General features: G+C 42.4%; 1 protein-coding gene and 1 non-coding gene across 5 annotated transcripts in view; both read right to left on the bottom strand.

The window, feature by feature from the left end:
* Nucleotides 1-14,394, bottom strand: part of Rasgef1c (RasGEF domain family member 1C) — an 81,912-nt gene that overhangs the window by 36,697 nt on the left and 30,821 nt on the right. For 3 of the 4 annotated variants that reach the window (XM_048784613.1, XM_048784630.1, XM_048784635.1), the window contains exon 2: nucleotides 4,301-4,406. The exons of the other annotated variant lie outside the window; for it this stretch is intronic. The gene's annotated coding sequence lies outside the window, so the exon portion shown is untranslated. The remainder of the gene's footprint in view (nucleotides 1-4,300; nucleotides 4,407-14,394) is intronic. 4 annotated transcript variants of the gene reach the window in all.
* Nucleotides 806-909, bottom strand: LOC125611127. Its single transcript, XR_007341266.1, has one exon. It is a non-coding gene; the product is annotated as a U6 spliceosomal RNA (small nuclear RNA).

The raw sequence follows: 14,394 nt of genomic DNA, 5'->3' as shown, positions 1-14,394 counted from the left end.
AGTCTACTTTTTGACCACCCCTGGCGAGGGTCCCCTATGACCGGGGTGAATTCCTTGACAAGCTCAAACACACATCGATGGTCTTGTCCAGGCTGCCCCCTCGTGACTCCCCAGGATCCCAACTCTCCATCCCCCAAGACCCCACACTGGCTTTAATCTTGCTATGCTCTCTAAAAGTAGACTGGCTTGCTCACTGTTACACCCCAAAGGCCTGACCCTGTACCCAGAACATAGCGTGCTTAGTAAAGACGTGTCGTGTTTAAGTGACTCCCGTGATACAGGTAAGAGTGGTTGAAGACAAATTAGTGCAGATGGAGATGAAGAGCTGGCGAACATACCAGGCATTCAAGCAGTGGGGCCAGTGCGAGGGAGGAGCTGGGCTAATGCTTGAGGACCTGGCCGGGGAGAGTTCACAGGGCCATTCCTCTCTGCCTGACCTCCAAATCATCCTATAGTTCTCCCACCTCACATGTAAGGAAACTGAGGCTTAGAGAGTGAAAGGCAGGCAGCCAGCTCACATGCCAAGTATACCTGGCAGAGATGCAATTTGAGAATAGACAGGTGTTTCTGAGGTCCACTCCTTGTTCTTGCCAATCACCCACATAGGCATTGATGCTTCTGTCCCCAAGCTACAGAGCTAAAAGGACACAGTCAAACTCCTGAGTGTGCCCTGGACACGAACAGAGGAGGACATATTAGCTGGCCTTTTGGTTACAATAGCCCTCCTGGGACAGGCCAGTTCCCCAAGCAATGTGTTTGGTTCCCCAGGGCCCTGTGCCAAGGTTATCCCACACATAATTTTTTTTTAAATATGGAATGCTTCATTAATCTGCCTGTCATCCTTGTGCAGGGGCCATGCTGATCTCTGTATCGTTTCAACTTTAGTATATGTACTGCAGAGCCAAGCACCACATGTCAATCTTGAGCCTCCTGCAGCCCCTCCGAGGGTCTAGTTCTCTTTCCATCCTAGACCTGAGCTTGGACCCAAATTTGCCCCTCCTAGAGCTTCTGTCTGTTTGATTTGCCTTCTTAGCATCCAGTTTTTTTTTTTTTTTCTCTCTGGCTAGACCTTTAGATTTTTGCTTTGGGAAATAATATCATTCTCTGATGAAAAAGCAACTGTCTTGCTGAGATAGTCAGTGGAGGCACCATCCTCCCCTGGCCAAGAGGTGGGCACCAGCCAAGTCTGGGCCAATAAGATGCCTTCCTGGAAGATCCAGCTGGTGGAGACCTGACATAAGAGCCAAACCTGTGGCAGGCTAGCTGTGGGAGGAGGCTGGAATGGCTTCTGTGTCAGATTTCCCCTTCCTGCCTTTGGTCTAGGCATGCACTTCTGCCTCAGTTTCCCTGCCTACATCTATTCCCATTGCCTAGGTACATGTAGGTTTCCTCATCCTGCATCAGGTCCATAGCTAGAGGTCCTCAGGCTCATGCAACAGTTAAGGGGACACCTAGCATGGGTTGCCTGGGATTTGGTTACAGAAAAGAAGGTGGACAGAAGGGAGAGGACCCCCACAATTTGCCCTGAAATGGGGGGGCATCCTGACCTCCACCAATGCCCAACTGGGATGCTTCCTTCTCTAGGTCATGCTGACAGGCACAGAACCCATTCTGCTCTTGGACTCTGGCACTGTCAAAGTTTCTGGGACAGGATGACCTAAGCCTAACTCTTGTCTGGGAGACTGGAAGATGTCTACAGGGACAAGAGTATGATGGGGCTGGGGACTGTTAAGAAGTCACAGCCTAGAGGACAGCTGGGTTTTTCATTTCCCTGCTTTTGACAGAGATGAAGGTACTAGGAATGTACCTTTCATCTTCATCCAACCATACAAAAACACAGGGCAAGAAAGTGCTAAAGGCTCTGTCACTTCTCCTCAGTGTGAGGCTTTTAGAGAGTAGCCTGGGATGTGGTGATGAAAAAACACAGGCTTTGCTGGACTCCCAAGGGGCTGATCACATGCCCACACTTTCCAGGTTTAAGGGACACCAGGACCCAACTCTCATGTTTCTATTCTGACTTTCAGAGTGGTCGGTATAGTTTTCCCTTGATATCCATGGGAAGTGGTTCCAAGATCTCTGTGGATACTAGAATGCATAGATGCTCAAGTCCCTTTTATTTTAAAAAAATGTAGTATTGGCTGGGCAGTGATGCACACCTATTACCCAAGTTACTCAGGAGGCTGAGGTTGAAGGTTGGTGAGGTTGAGGCCAGCCTGGAAACCTAGCAAGACCTCATCTCAAAACAAAAAATAAAAAGGGCTGGGGATATAGTTCAGTGGTAGAACATCCATGGTTCCATTTTCAATATTGGAAAAAAGAAGAGATGTAGTATTTGCATATAACTTACACACATCCTCTTATATACTTTAAACCATCTCTAATATATATGATATATATTATAACCACCTCTAATGATATATAATGCAATGTAAGTGTCATGTAACAATCATTTTACTGTATTATTTAGGGAAAAATAAGAAAAATGTTTGTTTGTATTTTGAACAGACACAATATTTTTCTAAATATTTTCTGTCTGTAGTTGGTGGGATCCATGGATGCAGAATTTGCAGATACAGAGGGCTCACTATAATTCTGCTTTTTAAAAAAGCCACCTTGGAGGCCATGCTGTGAGGCATTTCAAAAGTACATTTAGAAATGACATCTCTAGCTCCCAGGTGGCCAATTTATAATCCCCATCCTGCAGGTGGCTGGTCAAGGCAATGTTTTTCTCACTACTTCCTGGGGACTAGAGAGGGCATATTCTCCAGGCAAACTTTCCTGAGCAGGCACTGGGCTAAGCAGGTGGAAGGGACAGAAGCAAAGGATACTGCAGAAGGAGGGCCCTGTGAGGACTACTGTCATGCCAGGAAGTTACTCCCCTGAGTTCTGACAAGTGTCCTCACCTGCTCGGAACAGGGAGAAATGCCAATGAGATCGAGTAACAAAGCAAACATCACACCACCTGCCGTAGAGAAGACTGGGCCCCCAAGGTCAGCTCTCCTCTTGGGAACTCACTGCCTGCCAGGGGCCGGAACTGCAATACAGGTGGTAACTGTTCCACCTGCTATCTGAGGCTCTGTGCCCAAAAGACTTGCTGCCTCTGCTCCCCTGGTCCACCAGAATTTCCATGCTGGCTGTGGCCCAGATAACCCACTATCTTTCTCATCCAGCCTGCTAGCTGGACTTTCTGCAACCAGGCATCAATAGCTACTGGGAATTATCCCTGCTGAGCTGGCCTTGAAGGTAATAGTAGTCTCATGCTCTGGACTGAATATTGTTGATCCTCTCTGCAACTTGATTGCCATAGTGGCTATGCTGATAGGTGGGGCATTTAGGCTGATTAGATAGTTAAAAGGTATTAATGCCTTTCTCATGGGATTGGATTGGTTACCTGGAGAGTGAATCCTTATAGAATGTGATTTCTCCTCTTCCACACAAACTCATTTGCTCCTTGGCTTGCTACCAGGAATTGAAACAGCATGAGGTCCTCATAAGAATCACGATTTTAGACGACCCAACTTCCAGAACCATGAGCCAAAATAAAACTCTATTTTTTTAAAATAAATTATCCGTTCTCAGGTATTCTGGTATAGCAACCAAAAAAGAAATAGGACAGCCCACATCTCCAAATCAGAGCTATTCTGCTCTTGCCATAGTATGTGTAGAATTTTAGACATTCTTGCCCAATAACTCGCTTTCCTTTTCCCCATTATATCTTTGTAAAATTTTTGGAATAGGGCTGGAAGCTTAGCTCAGTAGTAGAGTGCGATGCTGGCCTTATAACTCTACAAATGTCTGGAAGCACCAGGAACTTATGGCCTCTTCCTTCCCCTGCCATGAGAAAGATCCGAGCAGCTTGGCCTCCTCAGAGCTCCTGTTTCAGTCTCCATTCAGTTATACTCCATTCTCTTGCAGGGGCCCCAGAAGCTCTCAGAAGAGGCCTGCATTCCTTACTTTATCACAGTGGCCAAGGCAGTAGTGCCCCCTGGGTAGTATCTGATGGCTCAGGGCATCATTGAGGGAGTCACATTGGCATCTTTGCTTGAGACAGCTTCTGCTGCTCCTTCAGGAACAAGGACCATCTCCTTTGTATTAGGAAGTAGGGAACTGAACTAAGGCCTATTTCCAAGGGTCCTGGGTGAAGCACCTGCCTCACTTCCCCCATTCAGGTTCTGACCTCCAGGAGTTTTAATTCAAAGAAGAAAAACTCTGTATCATGCGTATGTGTCTTCTGTTTTCTATCACTTAGTACTTAAAACAACTATGTGGGAATGATTGCTCACTTCACAGAGGAACATACCTGGCCCCTGAGAGGTAATGTGGGTGGACAAGGTCACTGCTGGTGACTAGTGGACGTCCCTGGATGCCTGGGCTCCCAACTCTAGGTCCAACTCCTGGGCATGGTTCTGTGAAGAAGAATTGGTCAAGGTTAAGTAGAGAACAGATATGGCCTGGAGATTCAACAGGGGAGCTGGGATAAGGGGCTGGGAGCTGGGGAGGGCCACCTGAATACTAGGAAACCCCAAAGTGGCCCAGTCTCCAGGGGTTGCGGAGCTCCCTAAGCATGCCCTGTTGGATTCTCATGAAGGAGAAGCTCCAGCCCACAGCTCAGCCCTCCTCACACTTTGCATCAGAACCTTTGACCAGCCCCACTCCCCACACTTGGACCTGGATCATGCCAGTTCATACACAGCTGCTCTGAGCAGTGCAGAGCCCAACAAACTCTGGGGTCCTCCTCTTTCCCTTCTGGCAAAGCCTAAAGCTGAGGCACATCTTATTGCAGTTTGGGTCCTCTGAAAGTCTCCTCCCTGTTCCTTGGTGTCTGAAGGGATGCTATGAGGGTCCTGGGATGTACTCCTGAGCTCGCGACCGTGCTTGCCAAGATTGGGAATGCACCTGGCTTTGCCTCTAGGAGGCCACCTGACAGACTTGGTGGGGAGTGGAGCACTGGGCTGAGTTATTTTGGACTCCAAATGGCCCTCGGTTACCAGCTGACAGATCCTGCTGTTTCCACACCTCCAGAAGCAGTTTCTGAAAGCTCAGGGCCTGACTTGAAGGGACCTGTCCAGTACAAGTGAACAGCACCAAAGACCCACAGAAGATTGGCAACTGAAAATAGAGCTTTCCACAGAGTGAAAACGTCCTCTTCTTCCCTGGACCACATTCTCAATGATTTCCCAAGACACTTCTAGAAGGAGAGGAACTGGGTCAAAAGATACCATCTCTTTTATAGAAGTTGAGATATACCACCTAATTGCTTCCTCAAACCATATTGAAGGGATGTTATTTCAAATTCCTGATGCTTCCTCACTTCCAGGAACCATTTCTCCTCATTGGCTGGGACCCTGGGTAGGGGAGCTAGAGAAGCAGGATGGGTGTAAGTAAACCTGACCAAAGAGTGCAGCATCCCCTCCTCCCCCTGAACCGATGATGCAGGTTATATGATTAAAGTAAATCCCGGGCCTTGTTTGGAGACTAACATGGAGAAATGTCCTTTCAATATTTCCCCCTCATTAATTAAAAAAAATGAATCAAACACAAAAGAGTCTATAAGCACATTTGTAATTTAAATAATAATAAATTATTATTATAACAACTTGGACTTTTGTGACTTACCCAGGCTAATAAAATGAGCTTTAAAAATCCCTTATGAACACAGATGTGTAACCCATGGAGGGTGGACAGGGATATGTCAGTGTAAGTGTCTCTGGATACCATTTCCTTACTAACTTGGAGTGTTTCCTGTAAATCTCTGTTTTTGGTGATTCAGGTCAGCACTTCTCACTCCCACCCAGGGTCCTACTGAAAGAAACCATTTGGCTCCAACTAGGGCAGAACAACAGATAGAGGTCAGCAAAGCCTCCATGGTCCAATAGAGCAAGCACTGCCTTCTGTCTTTGTTTTCTGTTGCTAATAATACAACATCACAGACTGGGCAAGTTAAAAAGAAAAGAGGTTGATTTTGGCTCATGATTCTGGAACAAGACCAAGGGGTTGTATCTGGTAACGATGCCCTTATTGCTGGCAGAGTCCCAAGATGGTGCAGGGCATCACATGGTGAAAGGGAGTGTGTGAGAGTACTAGCCCAACTGGCTTTCACAGAAAACCCACTCTCAAGATAACCCACTAGCCCATGAATCCATTCATTCATTATTGCATAAATGGACTAATCCATTCATGAGGTCAGAGACTTACTCCCTTTTTAAAGGTCTCACCTCTTAATATCTCATAATGGGGATTATACTTCAACATGAGTTTCAGACAAGACAAACCAGTTATATACAAATCATAGCACATTCCATGTGCAGTTGTTCTCTGGGGCCTTCAGATTGATCACCCTCTGCTCCTGGGCACCAGGGTGATCAATATATTATATTGCTGTTGCTCTCTTAGTCAAAGGGTTTTTCTCAGGCTGTGGGCAAGGGGAGACTCCCCACTGATGACAAATCTCCTTTGTTGGTGATATACTTTGACCATTGCTTCACCACCTGGGATCACTATACCCGACTTCCTGAAGTAAGGAGACTTCTGCTCTGCTCATATCTAGACTTCTACCCCAATACCAATTCCAGCATCCCCATCATCCCACATAGGCTTTGCCTCTTGGAAGAAAAAACTGCTCTTCATTTCAGTTAGTCATATATGATATGCCTGTCTCCAATGATGCAGTGATAGAAAGATTTGAAAATGTTTTGGAAGCTAAGAAATACAAAATGAACCTCTGTATAGAGAAGTGAGGGGAAAAGTGAGTAGAAGAACATCTATAGTGCTAAGAGACCTACACCGGCAACAATCTTTACACAGCTTAAGAGCCTGCCTATACAGGCCAGGCAAATCCCTAGTGTAGATTCATAAATGTTTCCTACAAGGGCATCAAGGCATTTTCTTTGCTATGCTGATATTCAGGTTATAGCATCTGTATTTACAACATAGCATAATGTGGCAATACTCAGGAAATGTGTCAACAGGAGCGATGACAGGAAATTGAGAAAGGGGTACATGCCAGCATTTGATGTGACCCTGGAAAATTGTGGATATTGAAGGGAGAAGAGGAGGAGGAACATCACTTAAAATAGTGAAAACTAATAAAATAAAATACTAATAGCATAAAGAAAATACAGACGACTTCCCACCAACATTCCCTTTTCCCCTCTCACACAGCCAGCCTGTCCAAGAGCACTGGGGAGGAAGTAGCTGCAAAGAACAGAGAAAAACAGAACTCTTCTTTTGGGATTTCAAGTTTTATAAGTGTGGGAAAACCATTATGGATAAAGGCAAAGATCCTCCAGTAAAGTTAACAGGATTTTTTGTATACTGGAAATTGACTAAGACAGGAGATTTTAGGTGTTCTTAACCATTAAAACAACAACAATGAACTATGTGAGAGGATGAATATATAAATTTGTTTGGCTATAATAATCAATACACTTATATTTATGTCTATCAACACTAATGTTATATACCTTAAATATGTACAACTAAAAAGAAAAAAGACAAAATTCCTTTATAGCCCCCAGATTAGAAAAATGCTTCCTAGGCTTAGGGGAGAGAAAGTTGCAGGGAGGCCCTGAAAAATAGGGATTGGCAGTAGGTGGGAGAGGGTTCTCCCTCTGCCTTGCCCAGTGTATCTTTTGGGAGGCAAATACTGACCAGATGGGTCAGCAATTCTGAAGGCAGAGGACCTGATTTCAGGGTCATTAATTTCTTTTTCTTTCTTTCTTTTTTTATTTATTGTAGTTGGACACACTATCTTTATTTCATTTATTTATTTATTTGTGTAGTGCTGAGGATCGAACCCAGGGTTTTGCACGTGTGAGGCAAGCGCTCTACCGCCGAGCTACAACCCCAGCCCAAGGGTCATTAATTTCTATACTGATCTTCATTGTTTCCTTTATTTGGCTTGCTTTGGGTCTGTCTTGTTTTTTTGTTTTTTGTTTTTCTAGTTTCTTAAAGTAACAATTTCAATTACTGATTAGGGAACTTTCTTCCTTTCTAATGTAAGAATTTAGCCTTTTTAGGTACTGTTTTAGGTATTTCTTACAAATTTTGAAATGCTGCATTTTCATTTAAAAATATTTTCAAATTTCTCTCTCTCTTACCTATAAACTTAGGAATGTTTACAAGTAAATGTGTGCAGATTTTTCTGTTATTGTTCTATATTTGATTTTTAATCAAAGTGCATTATTATCAGAAAATATTTGTATGCGTTTGATGCTTTTATAATTGTTAAAGTGAATTTTATGTTCCCAGATATGATTTTATTTTGGTGAATATTTCACATGCACTTAAAAAGAATGTGTGCTCTGCTTTTCTTTTGGAGTGACTGTGCTGTAAATGTCAATTGGATCCAGTTGGTTGCTGTTGCTGTTCAGTTCTTCTCTATCTAAAAATATCAATCAATCAATAAACCTATCCTGATGCTTTTTTGTCTTTTAATAAGTATATTTATACTATTTACAATTAATATATCTGTTGATGTATTTGTATGGGGGTTATTAGTTTTATTTATTAGTAGGTTTATTTTTTAGAGCTGATTTCTATTAATTCTAAGAATGAGAGAAGTGTGTTAAAAGTCTTTATATTTGTGAATTTGTCTACTTTGATTTTAGTTCTATCTGTTTTGCATCATCCATTTTGAAGCTCTGTTGTTAGGTATGTGCACATTTGGGATTATTATGTCCTCTTCATAAATGTCTCTTTGATTGCTATTAATGTTCATATTTATCTTTGGAAATATTCTTTGCCTTGAAGTCTACTTTGCCTGTTGTTAAAATAGCCATCCTAGGATGAGGATGATGATCACAATAATAGGATTTTGAATGTTTTAGTATCTTCTTCCATTCTGTTTCTTTTAAATTACCTATGCAATTTATTTGAAATGTTTTTTTTTAGGCAACAAAAAATTGAATCATTTAAAAAAAAACTATCCTATTTATTGGGATGAACCCAACTGTTATGTACAACTATAAATCTCTAATAAAAAATAAAAATATCAGTCAAGAAATAAACCTCTCCTGACACTTTTGTCTTTTAATAAGTATATTTATACTATTTACAATTAATATATCTGTTGATGATTTGGATGCGGGCTACTAGTTTTCTTTATTAGTTGACTTATTCTTTAGAGCAGTTTTCAAATCAGAGTAATGATTCTTTTTTTTTTCTTTTTGCTGCCTCTTTATTTTTTTCGCTCCCCTTATTTTCATTCTTTGTTTCCTTCCTTCTGCCTTTTTTTTGAATTATTTGATTTTTTTAAATTCCATTTTATATTCAGTTTTAAAATTACATCTCTTTGGTATTTTTTTTTTCATGGTAGCACTAGGCATTACAATGTACATACTTTAATGCTTTGCAGTCTATTTAGAATAAATATTTTGCCAGGTGTTGTGGCACACACCTGTAATTCCAGCAACTTGGGAGGCTGAGGATTGCAGGCTCAACGCCAGCCCTGGCAACTTAGTGAAGCCCTAAGCAACTCAGCGAGACCCTGTCTCAAAATTTAAAAAAAGGGGTGGGGTTTGGAAATGTAGCTCAGTGGTAAAGGGTTCCTAGATTAAATCTCCAGTACCAAACAAACAAACAAAAACATTCTGGAATAAATATTTCACAACTTCAAGTGAAATATAGAAAACTTAACACTCTGTAGGAAGTTTTACCATCCCTTATTTATATGTAGGTCTCTTTTATGTTACAACCACATCTATTGAAAACATCACCTGACAATGTCATCTTGTTTCCAACTGTTAAACATATTTTAAGGATTCAGGGATGACTACTCTGCCATTTACACAGGTATTTATCAATTTCTGTTGCTCTTCCTTCATTCCTGGTGTGCAAGTGGACTTCGAGTTTCATTTCCTTTCTGTCAGAACTTCTTCAGCAATGCTTTCAGAGCAGTTCTGTTGGCAACAAATTCTCTTAGTTTTGCTTCATCTGAGCATGTATCCTGAAGGATATTTTAGGAGGTAATTTTTATAGAATTATAGGTTGCTAGTTAGAAGTTAAAAATGTTGTTCCACTTCTGGTTGCTAAGGTTTATAAAGAGAAGTCCACAGTCATTTGAATCATGTTTCCCTTTTAAGTAAAACATCAATTTTTACTGCCTGCTTTACATTTTTTACCCCTTTGGTTTTCAGCTTGATTATGGTGTGCCTGGTCATGAATTTGTGTTGTATTCTGGTTGGGATTCATCTTGTTTTGGGGTTCTTGAATATGTGGGTTCATGTCTTTGGGAAGTTTTCAGCTATCATTTCTTCAAATCCTTTTTCTTTATGGCACTCTTTCTCCTGCCCTTCTTGGACTTTGGTGACACAAACATTCCTTCTTTTGCTATTGTCCCACAGGTGCCTGAAATTCCATGAACTTTTCTTTCATTGTCTCTCTGTTGTTCAGAGTGGATCACTTCTATTGAACTATTATCAATATCCCTGGTCCTTTTCCCAGTCATTTTCATTGTGCTCTGGAGCCTAACCAGTGAGTTTTAATTTTGTTTTGGTACCCAGGATTGAATCCAGGGGTGCTTAACCACTGAGCCACATCCTGAAACATTTTAATATTTTATTTTGAGACAGGGTTTCTCTGAGTTGCTTAGGGCCTCACTAAGTTACTAAGGCTGGCTTTGAACCTGTGATTCTCCTGCCTCTGTCTCCTAGTTGCTGGGATTACAAGCGTGGGCCACTGTGCTGGGTGAGTTTCAAATTTTTGGTTAGTGTGTCTTTCAGTTCTAAAATGTTCATTTGTTTCTTCCTTATATCTTATTTCTTTGCTGAGACTGTCTAACTTTCCATTTGTTTCAAGAGCATTTCCCCTTACTTGATGGAGGATTTTTATAATAGCTACTTTAAAATCTCTGTCAAATAATTCCAACGTTTTTAAAAATATGTTTTTTAGTTATAGATGGACACAATACTTTTATTTTATTTATTTACATGGTGCTGAGGATTGAACCCAGTGCCTCACACATGCTAGACAAGAGCTGTACCACTGAGCCACAACCCCAGCCCAAATAATTCACTTGCTTCATCTTGGTTTGGTATCTGTTCATTATATTTTCCTGTATAAGCAAAGATTTTCCTGATTTTTTTACATGTCAGTTTTGAATGATGTTCTGTACATTTTGAATACTAAATTATGGAATTTGGGTATTTATTTGAATCTTGTGGAGAATATTTAGCAGGCAATTGATCTAGTTAATTTCAGGCTCAAAGTTCTGACCAGGCTTCTGTGGGGTTATTTATGGTTTTAATGTTATTTTCAATGCCGTTGAAAATTGGTATTGAAATATGTGTGATACCTAATGACCAGTGTGAGACCAGGACAGTGGTTTATTTCGTACTTCAGGTATCAAAGCCTATGGTGTGCTGTTTAGGGTCAGATTCATGCTCATGCAGCTTGAGGATAAGCTAGGAGTTATAAACAACTTCATGGGGTTGCTTTTCCAAGTTCCTCCCTCTCTGCAGTCTCTATGGTATTTTCCAGTTTCCCGAGGCTTCTCCTTTTGGTCTTTTGGCAAGAAAACTAGGGCTTTACTTACCCTGTTCTGGTGTGCACTTCCCTGAGTCTAGGAGGATAGGGGGAAATAGAAACAGTGGGTTCACCCTACCCTCTTTGGGACAGTAGGTTCTCTACTCAGAAGGGAAGGTTTTGCTTCACTCTGAGTTTGAGGCTCTTACAGGGTCCGTGCAATGCTCCCATGGGACTGCTTGTGGCTAGGGAGTGAGGGAACACAGAAACAAATTTTTTAATGGATTTTTTCCTACTCTCTCTGAATAATAAGAGGACCCCTTTCTCCTTCCTTGAGCCACAACCAGAGGGTTTCTCTTGGAAGCCTCTGTGAGTCCTGATGTCCCTTTCATGTTTCAGGCTTCCTGAGTTCAGTCTGGGCCAATTAAGTTAGGAAAAATTATAGAGTCACTTCCAGGTTGGTGGTACTTCAAATTCTGCTTTTATTTCCCAATCTGCCTAATATTTCATTTTTAATTCCTCACATAGTTGTTCATGCATTCTGTCAGATTTCTAGCTGTATTCAGTGTCAGATTTCTAGCTGTATTCAGTGAGAGAGAGTGAAATGTACTTACACCAGCCTAGACCAGAATGCTGGTGTTCGTATTTATGTTATAATTTTTATCTTTTTAAATGAGGAACATTTGTGTTTATTACATTAACTTTTATGGGTTGTTTTCTATTTATGGGAAGTCATTCTGGTGATTTAGGTAGGAATGTAAAATTTCATTTAAAATGTATTAATTTTAATAAGTATGTTGATTTTATGAGAAATGCTGGACAAGATGACATCAGCCTAACTACCTGCTTGCTGCATCCCAAATAGGATATGCATCACTTTTGTATCAGGATGCTATGGTTTGAATGTGTCTCCCCAAAGTTCATGCATTTGAGACTTATTCTCCCAAGCTATATCTGGAGGTGGGACTTTGGGGAAGTAATTAGATAGTGTACAAGAGACCACTACCCAAACTGACTTACATAGCAGACATACTCTCAAGATAACCCATTAATCCATTCACCCACTACTGCATCAATGGGTTAATCCATTCATGGGGGCAAAACCCTAATCATCTCTTGAAGGTCCCATCTGGTCCCACCTCTTAACATAATAGGGATTAAATTTCAACATGCATTTCAGAGAGGATAAGCCAGATTCAAATTATAGCACCTTCCACATGCAGTTGGCTTCTGTGGCCTCCAGAATGGATACTCTGTATCCAGGAACCTGGTAATTACAGAGGTCATGAGGGTGGGGCCCCCATGAAGGCATTAGTGGCTTTAAAAGAAGAGGAAGAGACTTGAGCTAGCAAGCTTGCTCTGTCTCACCATGTGATTCCCTCACCATGTTGGGATGCAGTAAGGAGGCCCTTACAGATGCTGGCACCATGCTCTAGGACAATGATAAGCCTCTATGCTTATAAATTACTTGGTCTCAAGTATTTTATTACAGAAACAGAAAACAGATGAAGACACAGGCTTTACCCTTCTTCCTCTCTTAGAACACCCTTCTTCCTTGTTCCCCTTGAAGGTCAGTTTCAGTGTCTCTTCCTAGGAGAAGCTTTTGAAAATGCCATAACAGGGTGCAGGTCATTTATGCATTTTGGATGTGACTATTCCAGGAAGAAAGTGAACAAAGGGTTTTGTAAGCATTGGGGGCAATAAGGTAAGAACTGGCAAGGGTTGGCCAGCTGGGAAAGGGAGATTTGGAGACAGGTAGACATGAGAAGCATTTGAATTCTGGGCTGGTTCCTCTCTGAGCCTCAGTTTCCCCCATGCAAAACAAGGACAATAATAACCCTGTGTAAGTATGGACAGGCTGTGAGCAAATGTGCCCAGCACAGGCCTGGGATTTGCTCAGCACCATCTTTGGCTGTATCTCATGACCTGCCCTGGCCCTTCTGCTGTCCCAGAAGGTCCTATATGACTGAGCTCCAAGCCCACTTTTCTGACCTGGTCCCCCAATTCTCCCTTTGCTGCCTTCTTGCATGCATGTAGGATAATGTCTTGCAATCCTTAGGATTAGGAATTACATATGACACATTTGCTTAGGGTGAGATGCTCATTCCTTTCTCAGGGCTCCAGGCTTGTTGTTCTTCCACCAGAAACACCTTTCCCCAGTTCCTCCCCTGGCTGCCCCCTCATCTTCCCTCGGAGGCCTTCCTGACTTCTGGTCAACACACACTTACTGTCTAGTCCCCCTTTACAATGGACCTTGTTTCATTTTTCTGGTGGCATTTATCCAGGTCTGAATTATATGTACTCCTCATGGGTCTGTGAGTTCTTCTGGGGACTGCCTTGCCTACTCCTGCTGATTGCTGCACCCTGACACCTAGAACAGTGCTCAGCAAATGCTTGCTGGGTCAAAGAATGAATGAGTAAAAGAATGGCAGAGAGAGGAAACTGGAGGCAGCAGCAGATGGAGGAAGCTGGGGAGCAAGGAGAAAGCTCAGTGGGTGCCTGGCTAGAAGCCAAGCGTGACAGCAATGTCCTGGCTGCTTCCACATCATTGGCCAGCTGGGCAGCAGCTGTGGGAGAGGGGAGCAGGCCTGTTTGGTGAGGCAAAAACAAGCGCCTTATTTATCACGGAGAATGAATATCAGACTGTGCACAAATTACATTTGCCACTGAGACCTGTGAAGTGACAAGTGCCCAGGGATGAAAGTTCTAACTGTCCTCAGTGGAGATTCTCTTTGAGCTCCTCCACCCCCAACTAAAAGGTGCAGTTCTTCCCACCCTGCCTGCCCTGCTCAGGTACAGCCTCCTGGTGTCTGCTGGGCCACGGCTCATGCCCAAGCTCACCACCCTGCCATGACCTTCCTAACTCAGACTACCCCAGGTCCCTCTCCATCATAAATTCCAAAGATTCCCATGGCTCCCAAGAATGCAGTT

Source organism: Marmota marmota, unplaced genomic scaffold (assembly GCF_001458135.2).
Source record: "Marmota marmota marmota unplaced genomic scaffold, marMar, whole genome shotgun sequence".
NCBI lineage: Eukaryota > Metazoa > Chordata > Mammalia > Rodentia > Sciuridae > Marmota > Marmota marmota.
This window is presented reverse-complemented; position numbering and strand designations above follow the sequence as displayed.